A 15,427-nucleotide genomic window follows, 5' to 3' on the forward strand; every position below is an offset into this window, starting at 1 on the left:
GTTGTGGTTTGCTGATGATATCACACAGTCACCACTGGTAGCCATCCACTCCGTCAAAAAAATAAAAATGTAAGTGAAAGGGCGGGAGTCGGGAGACAAGAGTAACCCTAGTAAAACTATGCCCTGTAACGTTACTGCCTATTCACTCAATCTGCTGCCTGGCAGGCTAATGGCAATACAAGTTTGTTAATGTAATCTGGTCATCTGTATTTTCATAACTATCAGCTAGCTATGTGTGAATCATAATAATCTAGCTAGTTTAACAGGCAAAAACAACCTTAAACTGATGTTATGCCAGGTAAATGATTAGCTGTCAATTCTTTGCGGCTAGCAAGCCATTTAGCCTTATTGACTTACTATGGGCTTGCAATCTATGCACACTACAGTGGGTATTGTAGGCAGGTAAACATGCCACAATTAACAATGTATTTATTAACGTATCAAAATAAAATATTGTAGTCAGGCAAACATATGAGATGCGAATGTGTAACATTTCGTTCCAAAGTCTCAGTTCTCCTAATAACAGTATTTCGCAAGTATACGTGTGCATGAGTCAAACAACCCATTCTGCATTCAAACTAGTTACGTCATCAAATCTCAATTTCTGAACACTAAGTGAAACAAAGCCCATTGGCTGAACTCCGATACATAACAGTGACAAGATCAAAGAGAACCCATTCTCTGACGAATCAATGACTGACTAGACGAGCCGCACCGCCCGGAGCCCTTGGCAGTGGCTCATAATGCTAAACTTCTAAAATCTTTCCCAACAGTCCCCAGCTTTGGTGCGATTAAGACAAAGCAAAGAACGCATTCATTTCCCAGTGTTAAATAAGAGCAGCTTAGGCATGAATGATTGAGGGTGGCTGCGTCATAGTTAATCTACGAGCTGGACTTAAAGAGCCAAAAAACTGACAGGAGAGAGGGAAGGATGGATGGAGAGGGAAGTAGATGGATGTGTCCCAATGCTTTAAATAGGTTATTTTCCTTGTCACGTTCCCTTCACAAGACAGTGAATCCTTCCTTTCTTATAATCAGTTACTGATGATTTGATGTGACCGGATTGGTGAAGGAAATTGTGTTCAATCATTAGCTCAGGAAGGAGGGATGCATTTTATAAGTATTCAAACAAGCCCTAGGCCTTAGTTTATCATGTTTTGTTATGTTATTTTAGACCAGTGATCATGAAGGAGAGGACATAAGAAAAGGAAGGACAGGTGATGAGGAGAAGAAGCCAGTGGATTAGACATAATTGGGACCTGCTGGCAACAGCCTTTTAAACAATAGAGCCAATCAAGGTCAGAGTTGCCTCGTAGTTAAGTCTTGTTCCCTGGGACTGGCCTGTTTCAACACGTATAAAATTCATCCTAACTTCCTGGAGGGAATCACCGACCTGTGTGATTGGAAAAAAATGTCCACCTCAATACTTTTCCCAATAACACTCGCTTAGAGATCTGGGATTGCTTCAAGGGAGGAGAAAGGTAGGGTTGAATAGTACAAGCATCCCAACAGGTCTCTGCTTTGTGGAATTCTCTGAGTGGTTGATGTGAATTTCTCTCCACTGCACAAACTCTATCCTATGAGTGCCCTCTCACCCCCTATCCTCTTCCTTCTCTCCACCCAGCTCCTGTATGCACCTCCCCCCTTCTCCAGTGAAAACAGACCAGATGAACTGGTGCTCCTCCCTCTGTGCCCACTAAATGGGACGACCATTCACCTCCGACCCAGATCAGTGAGAAACACACATTGTGAAAGACCAGAGGGATTATTTTAAAATGACGGGAATATGCCCTAGGTGGACTCTATGGAGCTCTTCAACTATAAGCATTTCAAATGGGCAGCGACTTTGAATGGTTAGGGATTAGCCTACTATAGGCCTAGATGGACAAATTTGGCAAGTTCTTAATTGCGTCTCTTACTCCAAAGATATAAATGCCACCACAATGCTATTCATCAGTCAGGTCTACACATTCTATATTCATGGGTTAATTTGCAATCTAGGTTATGGGTTTCTGTTATACAAAGTATGAATGGACTGGTTTACATTGATACTCTGTCATAAGAGACAAAATTATCACTTTCAAAAATGCTTATACTAGGGAAATCTGAAAACTACACTGCTCAAAAAAATAAAGGGAACACTTAAACAACAAAGTCAATCACACTTCTGTAAAATCAAACTGTCCACTTAGGAAGCAACACTGATTGACAATACATTTCACATGCTGTTGTGCAAATGGAATAGACAACAGGTGGAAATTATAGGCAATTAGCAAGACACCCCCAATAAAGGAGTGGTTCTGCAGGTGGTGACCACTGACCACTTCTCAGTTCCTATGCTTCCTGGCTGATGTTTTGGTCACTTTTGAATGCTGGCGGTGCTTTCACTCTAGTGGTAGCATGAGACGGAGTCTACAACCCACACAAGTGGCTCAGGTAGTGCAGCTCATCCAGGATGGCACATCAATGCGAGCTGTGGCAAGAATGTTTGCTGTGTCTGTCAGCGTAGTGTCCAGAGCATGGAGGCGCTACCAGGAGACAGGCCAGTACATCAGGAGACGTGGAGGAGGCTGTAGGAGGGCAACAACCCAGCAGCAGGACCGCTACCTCCGCCTTTGTGCAAGGAGGAGCAGGAGGAGCACTGCCAGAGCCCTGCAAAATGACCTCCAGCAGGCCACAAATGTGCATGTGTCTGCTCAAACGGTCAGAAACAGACTCCATGAGGGTGGTATGAGGGCCCGACGTCCACAGGTGGGGGTTGTGCTTACAGCCCAACACCGTGCAGGACGTTTGGCATTTGCCAGAGAACACCAAGATTGGCAAATTCGCCACTGGCGCCCTGTGCTCTTCACAGATGAAAGCAGGTTCACACTGAGCACGTGACAGACGTGACAGAGTCTGGAGACGCCGTGGAGAACGTTCTGCTGCCTGCAACATCCTCCAGCATGACCGGTTTGGCGGTGGGTCAGTCATGGTGTGGGGTGGCATTTCTTTGGGGGCCGCACAGCTCTCCATGTGCTCGCCAGAGGTAGCCTGACTGCCATTAGGTACCGAGATGAGATCCTCAGACCCCTTGTGAGACCATATGCTGGTGCGGTTGGCCCTGGGTTCCTCCTAATGCAAGACAATGCTAGACCTCATGTGGCTGGAGTGTGTCAGCAGTTCCGGCAAGAGGAAGGCATTGATGCTATGGACTGGCCTGCCCGTTCCCCAGACCTGAATCCAATTGAGCACATCTGGGACATCATGTCTCGCTCCATCCACCAACGCCACATTGCACCACAGACTGTCCAGGAGTTGGCGGATGCTTTAGTCCAGGTCTGGGAGGAGATCCCTCAGGAGACCATCCGCCACCTCATCAAGAGCATGCCCAGGCGTTGTAGGGAGGTCATACAGGCACGTGGAGGCCACACACACTACTGAGCCTCATTGTGACTTGTTTTAAAGACATTACATCAAAGTTGGATCAGCCTGTAGTGTGGTTTTCCACTTTCATTTTGAGTGTGACTCCAAATCCAGACCTCCATGGGTTGATAAATTGGATTTCCATTGATTATTTTTGTGTGATTTTGTTGTCAGCACATTCAACTATGTAAAGAAAAAAAGTATTTAATAAGATTATTTCATTCATTCAGATCTAGGATGTGTTATTTTAGTGTTCCCTTTATTTTTTTGAGCAGTATAGTTTGACAGGTTGTGGGTGGGGGGACAAGTCTAAATGCTCTTAATTTCTTTGGGGAAAGTCACCGGCGGGTGTATGTAAGCACCGGAACTGAGCCATAACGGAAACTGGCTAGCTACTACCCCACTATCAGAATAGGAGGGCAATGTTTGCTTTTTGTCCCCCAATTGTGAACTGAAGTTGAAATTTCACGATGAAATTTAGGAGCACAATTTCTAAAGCTAGAATCGTTCATTTTTTTAGGCACACTAGTGATCTTAAATTAAAATTCCAGGTCACACAGAAAACTAGTTATGTGCATTTGTGAGTAAAATTGTCACATTGTAGTGCATTCGGAAAGTATTAAGACCCCTTGACCTTTTCCACATTTTGTTACGTTACAGCTTTATTCTAATACGGTTTCAATTATATTTTTTCCTCATCAATCTACACACAATACCCCATAATGACAAAGCGAAAACAGGTTTATAGAAATGTTTTCATATTTAAAAATAGAAAAACAGAAATACCATAATACCATTCAGACCCTTTGCTATGAGACTCGAAATTTAGCTCAGGTACATCCTGTTTCCATTGATCATCCTTGAGATGTTTCTACAACCTGAATTGAGTCCATTTGTGGTAAATTCAATTGATTGGACATGATTTGGAAATGCACACCCACCTGTCTATATAAAGGTCCCACAGTTCACAGTGCATGTCAGAGCCAAAACCAAGTCATGAGGTCGAAGGAATTGGCCGTAGAGCTCCAAGACAGGATTGTGTCGAGGTACAGATCTGGGGAAGGGTACCAAAACATTTCTGCAGCATTGAAGGTCCCCAAGAATACAGTGGCCTCCATCATTCTTACATTGAAGAAGTTTGGAACCACCAAGACTCTTCCTAGAGCTGGACGCCCGGCCAAACTGAGCAATCGGGGGAAAGGGACCTTGGTCAGGGAGGTGACCAACAACCTGGTGGTCACTTCGACAGAGCTCCATAGTTCTTCTGTGGAGATGGGAGAACCTTCCAGAAGGACAACCATCTCTGCAGCACTCCACCAATCAGGCTTTTATGGTAGAGTGGCCAGATGGAAGCCACTCCTCAGTAAAAGGCACATGAAATGAGAAACAAGACCATGAGAAAAAAATATTCTCTGGTCTGATGAAACCAAGATTTAACTTGTTTGCCTGAATGCCAAGTGCCACATCTGGAGGAAACCTGGCACCATCATGCTGTGGGGATGTTTTTCAGCGGCAGGGACTGGGAGACTACTCAGGATTGAGGGAAAGATGAACGGAGTAAAGTACAGAGAGATCCTTAATGAAAACCTGCTCCAGAGTGCTCAGGACCTCAGACTGGGGCCAAGGTTCACCTTCCAACAAGACAACGACCCTAAGCACACAGTCAAGACAATGAAGAAGTGGCTTTGGGACAAGTCTCTGAATGTCCTGTGTGGCCCAGCCAGAGCCCGGACTTCAACCCAATCAAACATCTGGAGAGCTCTGAAAATGGCTGTGCAGCGACGCTCCTCATCCAACCTGACAGAGCTTGAGAGGATCTGCAGAGAATGGGAAACTCCCCAAATACAGGTGTGCCAAGCTTGTAGCGTCATACCCAAGAATCGAGGCTGTAATCGCTGCCAAAGCTGCTTCAACAAAGTACTGAGCAAAGGGTCTGAATACTTACGTAAATGTTATTTCATTTTTATTTTTTTTATACATTTTTCTTTAAATCTTAAAAACCTGTTTTTGTTTTGTCATTATGAGATATTGTGTGTAGATTGATGAGGGGAAAAAACTATTTAAGGCTGTAACGTAACAATGTGTTAAAAAAATCAATGAGAGTGAATATAAATATCAACACTTATGCACCTGAATCGTCTGCCTCCGGAATATCTGGCCTTGAGACCACATCTCTACGTTACTTATTTCAGACTCTACAAGGTGTTGAAAGCATTCCACAGGGATGCTGGCCCATGTTGGCTTCCCACAGTTGTGTCAAGTTGGCTGCATGTCCTTTGGGTGGTGGACCATTCTTGATAAACATCGGGAAACCGTTGAGTGTGAAAAACCCAATAAAAATACAAACTCAATCTACTTTAAAATGACTAAAACCAAATCTGTGTAGAAATGATAATGGACCTTCATTCGTACAGTTTCTTGACTGTCCAGGTCGCTAACAATCACTAGACCGTCAAATTCCAAAAACAATGGATAGAGGACAATTTTTTGCTAATTTTGACAGCAAGAATATATACATTTTCAGTGCGGCACTCCGGACATCGTTGAAGACCGAATGTGGTAGAATGATTTTTCAACGCCGATACCGATTATTGGAGGCCCAAAAAAAGCTGCTACCGATTAATCGGCCGATTATTGTTGTGTTGTATACATGCATACATACATACCTGAAGTGACAACGATACTGAAGTCTGCTTAGGAGACAAATACTCTCAACTGTTTGAATAATAAAAATAGAGTTTAAGTTACCTGTGATGAATGCTGAAAACAAAAAAAAACTGTAATTTCTATATGCAGGAAATCCTATTTTAATAATGGGCATGGTAATAATTGACTACCAAAGTGCGAGTCATAATTCCCATGACACCTAGAAAAATCTGAAAAGCGGTTCCTTCATTTATTCCATAGGATATTTTTAGATTAACTTAAAATAAGGTCTGTGTTTGGTTTAGGCTTACACCACCTTGCCAATTTTATAACTGTGTAGATATCCATAGGATATAACTGATCAATATAAGCGAAGATAATTTTTTTTGTAGAGTGGATTTATGAAAATATGTTGACAAACGTTACCTAGTGAGATTTACACGGGTATCAAAACGCTGAGGCGGTTTAAGCACAAAACACAGACCTTATCTGAAGTAGATCAAGACATTCTCTTTGGAAGACATGAACGGTAAAATAACGAAGGAACCCCTTTCAAGTTCAGCCGTAAGTTATTACAGGAATTATGACACGTCGACTATTTCTCTCTAAACCATATACCTTTGACTATTACGAGCCTGCTGCTGCCTACCACCGCTCAGTCAGACTGCTCTATCAAATATCAAATCATAGACTTAACTATAATATAATAAACCTTAGGTCATTAATATGGTCAAATCCGGAAACTATCATCTCGAAAACATTATTCTTTCAGTGACATACGGAACCGTTCCGTATTTTATCTAACGGGTGGCATCCATAAGTCTAAATATTCCTGTTACATCGCACAACCTACAATGTTATTTCATAGTTCCGTAAAATTCTGGCAAATTAGTTCGCAACGAGCCAGATTCTGTATACCCTGATTCTGCGTGCAACGAACGCAAGAGAACTGACACAATTTCACCTGGTTAATATTGCCTGCTAACCTGGATTTCTTTTAGCTAAATATGCAGGTTTAAAAATATATACTTCTGTGTATTGCTTTTAAGAAAGGCATTGATGTTTATGGTTAGGTACAGTCGTGCAATGATTGTGCTTTTTTCGCAAATGCGCTTTTGTTAAATCATCCCCCGTTTGGTGAAGTCGGCTGTCTTTGTTAGGAAGAATAGTCTTCACAGTTCGCAACAAGCCAGGCGGCCCAAACTGCTGCATATACCCTGACTCTGTTTGCAAGAGAAGTGACACATTTTCCCTTGTTAAAAGAAATTCATGTTAGCAGGCAATATTAACTAAATATGCAGGTTGAAAAATATATACTTGTGTATTGATTTTAAGAAAGACATTGATGTTTATGGTTAGGTACACGTCGGAGCAAAGACAGTCCTTTTTCACGAATGTGCACCGCATCGATTATATGCAAAGCAGGACAGGCTAGATAAACTAGTAATATCATCAACCATGTGTAGTCAACTAGTGTTTATGATTGATTGATTGTTTTTTTTATAAGATACGTTTAATGCTAGCTAGCAACTTACCTTGGCAACGTAAAGCAGGTGGTTAGAGCGTTGGGCTAGTTGACGTAAGGTTGCATCCCCAAGCTGACAAGGTAAAAATCTGCAGTGCGGTAGAAGCAATTGTTGTCCTTATTATGAAATTATCAACTTTCCCCATTACATCTAAAAATTACCATATACACTGATTGTTTAAAGCAAAAAAAACTAAACTATTGCTGATGGTGAACCTGCTCAAAATAAAATGTAATGTAGCCTAAGCACCGATCAGCAGGTAGGCTATATAGCCGGATGCGAGTCCTGTCTCAGGCGGTTGGTTAGGCTACTTTATTCCAATAAACACAATTTTCAACAGCACATTTGATAATAACCTAGCAAATTACATTGGTTGTCACTAAACTAATAAAGCCTAATATTGCGCAAGCCATTTTACAAACATTTGAATGCTGAAGGTGATGCGCAGCCTACGTGCGAAGCAGCGCACAGTTTGACTAGGCTACTGATATTGCCTGGGTTGTTCGACATGCAAAATGACTTGATCAATGACTGTCAACACAGTTACATGCTTAGTTTGACACAGAAGGCGAGAGGGAGAGAGAGGGAGGGGATGTCCAAACTCAGAATGTTTCAACACTCTTGGTTTGACCACCAGACAACAGAAAGAAAGCAGTATGGCAGTGGAAGGGAGAACAGTAGCAGGTGACCCGACTGTGGTTTGTGACTATTATAATATCCAATTGTAGCCAAATCCGTTGCAGTAATTCCGGTAAATAATTTTTTTTGTAACCCTGTTACCAATTTGCTAACAGAATTAAGAGTTTACTTACTTAAAGGGATATGCTAGCAGATAACCATACACTTCCAGTCATTGCGCTAATGCTAGTTAACATTGGCTCGCCAAACTACCGCCAACTTCCTTCATACTGGACAGAGAGACAAAAATGGTATCCATGAGTTCATCTGACTCAAGGGAAGTAGATAAAAGGTTCTCATTGCCAAAATTCTGAAGTATCCCTTTAATAATTTATAAACAAAATTGATATCAGTAAAATCATTATAACTAATTGGTAGGTCTAGCATTACTTGTTACTTTGTGAACTTTCAAGATTCTCCCTAATGAGGGAGAGAAATTTGAAAATATCTTCAAGATATGTGGGTTTTTGGTAAAAGGTTAAAAAAAAAAGGTGAACAATTTCTCCAAAATGATATTATAGTGTTGATATTAGTTGGCAGGGGTCATTACTTCAACATTGTGTTTTGATGTATTTCTGATAACATCTACCAGAAAGTCCTTAAAGGTTTCTTAGACCTCTTTTCCAGCTGTTAATACAGAAATTAAAGCCTTGACTTATGCCACATTTTTAAGATGGAAAATGGTTGAAAGATTTCCCCAAAATAGACTCAGCTTTCATTTGACACCCAATTTAATATGCTCCTATGAACTCCACCTGTTGGTGCTCATGGGTTCTTTTCGATGAAAATGTCCATCTAGTTTTAATTCTGGTAGTTGTTAGTTCTCAAAGATGATCTTACTTAAAAATATTTCGCTCCATTATATTTATTTTGTACTTTATATCTGGTTTTAGTCTAAGTTTAAACTGAAAACTTTTTACCAATTATACTGAACAAAAATATAAATGCAACATGGAACAATTTCAAAGACTTTACTGAGTTACAGTTCATAAGGAAATCAGTCAATTGAAATAAATGCATTATTGCCTAATCTATGGATTTCACGACTGGGAATACAGATAGGCATTTGTTGGTCACAGATAACTTTTTAAAAAGGTAGGGTCGTGGATCAGAAAACCAGTCAGTATCTGGTGTGACCACCATTTGTCTTACGCAGCGTGACACATTTCCTTCACATAGAGTTGATCAGGCTGTTGATTGTGTACGACTCTTCAATGGCTGTGCGAAGTTGCTGGATATTGGCGGGAACTAGAACATGCTATCGTTCACGTCGATCAATGTGTGACATGTCTGGTGAGTATGCAAGCCATAGAAGAACAGATCTTTGTGGGCTATACTCAGCCTTGTCTCAGGATGGTAAGTTGGTGGTTGAAGATATCCCTCTAGTGGTGTGGGGGCTGTGCTTTGGCAAAGTGGGTGGGGTTATATCCTGCCTGTTGTGCCCTGTCCGGGGGTATCATCGGACGGGGCCACAGTGTCTCCCGACCCCTCCTGTCTCAGCCTCCAGTATTTATACTGCAGTAGTTTGTGTCGGGGGGCTAGGGTCAGTCTGTTATATCTGGAGTATTTCTCCTGTCTTATCCGGTGTCCTGTGTGAATGTAAGTATGCTCTCTAATTCTGTCTCTTTCTTTCTCCCACTCTCTGAGGACCTGAGCCCTAGGACCATGCCTCAGGACTACCTGGCCTGATGACTCCTTGCTGTCCCCAGTCCACCTGGCCGTGCTACTGCTCCAGTTTCAACTGTTCTGCCTGCGGCTATGGAACCCTGACCTGTTCACCGGACGTGCTACTTGTCCCAGATATGCTGTTTTCAACTCTCTAGAGACAGCAGGAGCGGTAGAGATACTCTCAATGATCGGCTATGAAAAGCCAACTGACATTTACTTCCGAGGTGCTGACCTGTTGCACCCTCGACAACCACTGATTATTATTATTTGACCCTGCTGGTCATCTATGAACATTTGAACATCTTGGCCATGCCCTGTTATAATCTCCACCCGGCACAGCCAGAAGAGGACTGGCCACCCTTCATAGCCTGGTTCCTCTCTAGGTTTCTTCCTAGGTTCTGGCCTTTCTAGGGAGTTTTTCCTAGCCACCGTGCTTCTACACTTGCATTGCTTGCCATTTGGGGTTTTAGACTGGGTTTCTGTACAGCACTTTGTGACATCAGCTGATGTAAGAAGGGCTTTATAAATACATTTGATTGATTGAAGAACAGAGACATGTTCGACATCCAGGAATTGTGCACAGATCCTTGCGACATGGGGCTGTGCATTATCATGCTGAAACATGAGGTGATGGTGGACGATGAATGGCACGACAATGGGCCTCAGGATTCAATGCCCCATTGTTAAAATGCAATTGTATTCATTGTCTGTAGCTTATGCTTGCCCATAACCCCAACGCCACCATGGGGCATTTTGTTCACAACGACATCAGCAAACCAGTGCCCACAGGACACCATGAAACATTGGACCAAGACTTACATGTTGAGTTTATATTTTTGTTTAGTGTATATTTTTTTTCACATCACATTTTTGGGAGTGGTGGCCATGTTTTAGCAGCAGCGGCCCATCGCTGCTAAATGAATATAGGGGAAACACTGCAAGTGCCTGCTGCACATCCCACTGCAGCATGAATAAGTCAACATCAGCAGACATGCCCAAGCCAACCCACAAGTCCATGTCCTTTCACACGGTGGTTACTGCCTAGTCAGACTGATGAGATGTGAAACCACACAATGTGTCTTCACAGCTCTAGTCAGTGTGTGTGGTGCCACTGCAACTAAACTGCACTCCCCAATGAGCAATGAATATGAAATATTAACAATGACTACTGAAATGCCAAAGACATGATCAAATGACAGGCTGAGGATAATGTTTGCTTATAGAAAAAAAACAGACATGACACCAAGTCAACAACTCCAGCATTGTATCCTGCTTCCATGAAAAGTAGATGCTTATAGCAATACTAACCTCTACAGTCCGATTAACTAATAAGTTAAGGGACGCTTATCACCGAGATGCACCCAAAGGGTAGCTTACCTTGCTTCACGACCACTAAACCCATAATAAGTTGAGTGATGCAATTACACATCTAATTGGATAGATCAACACACTTTCTGGAGAGAGTACTAATCACAGACCCCTTAAATCCTGCTTACTGACACTGCTGGGAAACAACTGTTGCTTGCTAGTTGCTACCTTGGTTGACAACAGGGGGGGGGTCAGACCCATCTAGGCAAGCAACGGTAAACCAATCTCTGCCATTGATTATTTAAGCAATAAGGCCCGAGGGGGCATGGTATATGGCCAATATACCACAGCTATGGGCTGTAGTATAGGCCTGCTATTCATTGATTACAGCTCAGCGTTCAACACCAAAGTGCACTCAAAGCTCATCACTAAGCTAAGGACCCTGGGACTAAACACTGACTGGTTGCAGCTTATAATAGTAATAAGGCACCTCGGGGGGTTGTGGTAAAAGGCCAATATACCACGGCTAAGGGCTGTGTCCAGGCAATCCGCGGTGCGTCGCGCATAAGAACAGCCCTTAGCCGTGGTATGTTGGTCATATACCACACCCCCTCGTGCCTTATTGCTTAATTATAACACAGCACCATGCATTGTGGCCTTTGCAACCGTTAATGTGCTGAGTGGCAAAATCTAGGCCTGCCTCCCAGCTAGTCTAAAATGACCCCTGCAGCCAGATGTGTGAGTAAGTGTATTAAGTGTGTGTGTAAGTAACAGCACACCCCCAGGAGAGCTGAGAGGGAGACAGCGCAAGCCCGAGGGCACTGAGTACAAGGAAGAAAGGAAACTCAATTCTCCACCAGACAGACAGTGTTACCCCCTGCCATAACAAAACCAAAGGGGGGAGCAGGGGTAAAAGAGGAAAAGGGAGAGAACGGGGGAGAGGAAGACCGAGAAAGAGAGAGAAATAGAGATTTAATGAATAAGAGTTGGAGCATTTGTGGGAGTTGAAGAGGTATTAAAAAGGAGATGAAATAGCAAGGAAAGAAAGACTGAGGGAGTGTATGAGAAAAAGTGAGATCTCAAAAAGAGGACTAAAATATGACACACAGAGGCTAGATAGCTGATGAGAGCATAAAAGCATCATGTCTGCTCGTTATTCCGAGTGCCTTTCGGCCCAATGTGGGCTGCTTCTCTCTGGTATCTGCTTGTGGAACAAGAGTTTAGGAGAAACAAACACTACCACAGCCGTTATGCAACCGTTTCCACTAACACTACTCGATAGACAAAGAAACCACAACTAGACCAACTCAAAACCTCATCAACAGCTAAAACGACGAGGGTTCACTTAAAGTTCAACCTTTAGTTGGACTGTTTCATTTTCTGTGTGAAGTTGAGACATGGTGGGAGCAAGTGTCAATTTGAGAGACGTGTCCCTCTCCAAGTGGTATATTCCACTGATATGATGAGCCGGAACCCTAGTCAGCCAGCAGACTGAATGAATGACTGACTGACTGTCAGTCAGTCAGACAGTCAGTCAGACAGTCTGACTCACTCACTGGTGGAATCTCTATCCCAACTGAATTAGATAAGACACTGAACAAACAGTTAGTGCTGATAAATTGTGAAATTAGATAAGATTCTAGGGAGAATTTAAAAAAATATATATATTGTGGTCTACATCTGTTTTTGCATAACTATAGCATATACAGTACATTTAGCTAGCTACTGCTTGTCATATTTAACAATAACTTTAGCACATTTTATTACAATAATAATTGTGATTATTGAAAAGGGACGCAGATGGTGTAATAACACTGTCATAAAAATAGCTTTCTACTGTTTACACTTGAGGTTATCATATCATCTCTTCCTCAGGTCATAAATATTCTGTCACCAAAGCAATGAGATTGCGATGAAATGGGAACTTCAGTTAGTTAGTCAGTCTGAAAACGGTCACTGCTATCAAGGATCCTTTAGACGTTCCTACGGGGGTATGGACAGTGGTGTAAAGTACTTACGTAAAAATACTTTAAAGTACTATTTATGTAGTTTTTTTGGTGTATCTGTACTTTACTATTTATATTTGACTAATTTTAATTTTCTACAGTCCTAAAGAAAATATTGTACTTTTTACTCCATACATTTTCCCTGACACTCGTTACATTTTGAATGCTTAGCAATACACTAAAATGGTCCAATTCACGCACTTATCAACAGAACATCCCTGGTCATCCCTACTGCCTCTGTTCTAGCAGGCTCATTAAAAACACATGCTTCGTTTGTAAATTATGTCTAAATCTTGGTGTGCCCCTGGATATCCATACATTTTTTAAACAAGAATATTGTGCCGTTTGGTTTGCTTAATATGAGGAATCTGAAATTATTTATACTTTTACTTTTCATACTTATGTACATTTTAGCGATTGATTACACTTACTTTAGTATCAAAAGTAACGTTATATTGAAAACCAAATACTTTTCAACTTTTACTCAAGTAGTATTTTACTGTGTGACTTTCACTTGAGTCATTTTCTATTAAGCCATCTTTACTTTTACTCAAGAATGACAATTGGGTACTTTTTCCACCACTGGGTATGGACGTCCCAACAGTACCAGATAGCACGGGCCGTATGAAAACTAAACTAGTGTGGTGGAACTGGCTAGTATTCTTAGTATCTTGGTAGGTAACGTTAGTCATCTTGTAAAATCCAAAACTAACCATGTTATCGCCTGGTGCTGTACTAGCCTCACATAGTTAACGTTAAATAACTATTTCAACACTCACAAAGTTGTCTAAGTGGGTGACCCAATGTAGTTTGTCAGCAAACTCAACGGATTGGAGTTTGATAGCTAGCAGTTAGCTAACTGGCTAGCTAAAATAGCTTGTCATCTGGCTCTAATCCCTCACGTGATACTTAATCTATCCATAACACAACAACAAATTATTTGTCCCATGCAGAGACATTAGCAAGCTAGCCAAACTGTTTGTCTATCTAACTCTAAAGTTAATTAGCTAGCTAGCAAACAAATATGTATTGTGAGCTGGTTGGAGCAAGCTAGCTATCTAAAATGGCTAGCCAAACCAATTCCTATGTCTGCTTGAATGGGCTCTGATTTGGGATAGCTAGCTAACGAGCTAATGCTAATGTTAGCTGGCTAGCTACAGTAGCTAGCTATGCTTGAGGCTCAGCACAGTTCTGGTAAGCTTTCCGATATGCTAACGTTGGTTAAAGTCAAGATAATAACATTTTACCTTTGATGCATGCAAACAATTGATCCAAGCAGTAGCTAGGTAGCTGAGCTAGTTGGATCCTGGACAGTCCGACTTTCGCCTGATGAGGTGTTCCTTGCCTGCTCTATTCCACGTTCATTAACGTCGAAAACACGGGAATATTGTTTCTTCTACTTGACAAACTCGAGGTGGGACTTTGTCAAATTAAAATGTTACTAGCTTTTGTCGCATTTTTGTTCATTAGTTGCATATCCTGAAGGTTACTCGTGTATGTTGGTCGAATGGAGTAGGGCTTGTTATTCCCAAAGTTTTTGGGGTTTTCACCTCAGTCAGCTCCGCTCCACGATCTGTCAAACTCATACGGTCGTCACTAGTTACCACAGCCACAAGGTCATAATTATTGCTAAACCCCGCCTATTTCTACAATTTCTCTTCTTAAAATCTGATTTTAAACCTAACCTTAACCACACCGATAACCTGATGCCTAAACCTAACTTTAAATTAAGACCAAAAGCACATTTTTGTTTTCATGATGTTCAGCGATAATAGCCAATGTTGACTTTGTGCTTGTGGTAACTAGCGACAACCCTCTGTCATACATCTGTCATGGTTTGACATCACACCATCCGATGAGCACGTAGCGTAGTGTGTCACCAACGCATGTGTGTCAGTGCTTTCACTGTATTGATTTTAGGGTCCTTTGCTTTTCAAAATAAAGAAGCAAATAACAGCACGAGCAAAGTTCACGTTTAGCGTACAAAACATTTACTTAGACTTTAGGAATGAATGTGCACAGTTCTTTAAGTTAGCACATCCATATATTGAAATTCAGTCTTAACTGTCTGGAGAAAAAAAACGTAAAAAGGTTTAAATTCACCCAAATCAAATGTTGGAGATCTTCTACGTTTCTATGACAGTCAGCAACCCATAGGGTGTTCTTCTCTCCCTATTCCACATCTTAAAT

The 15,427-nt window shown here is 41.8% G+C and overlaps 1 protein-coding gene across 2 annotated transcripts in view; it reads right to left on the reverse strand.

Moving 5' to 3' along the window:
* Window positions 1-14,964, reverse strand: part of LOC100136526 (peroxisome proliferator-activated receptor delta) — a 40,467-nt gene extending 25,503 nt beyond the window's left edge. Inside the window, exon 1 of one of the 2 annotated variants that reach the window (XM_014131867.3) lies at window positions 14,485-14,964. The gene's annotated coding sequence lies outside the window, so the exon portion shown is untranslated. The remainder of the gene's footprint in view (window positions 1-14,484) is intronic. The other variant, XM_014131866.3, reaches the window with a different exon arrangement.
* Between the last annotated feature and the right edge of the window lie 463 nt (window positions 14,965-15,427).

The sequence above is a fragment of the Salmo salar genome, chromosome 12 (genome assembly GCF_965601325.2).
Source record: "Salmo salar chromosome 12, fSalSal1, whole genome shotgun sequence".
Lineage (NCBI taxonomy): Eukaryota > Metazoa > Chordata > Actinopteri > Salmoniformes > Salmonidae > Salmo > Salmo salar.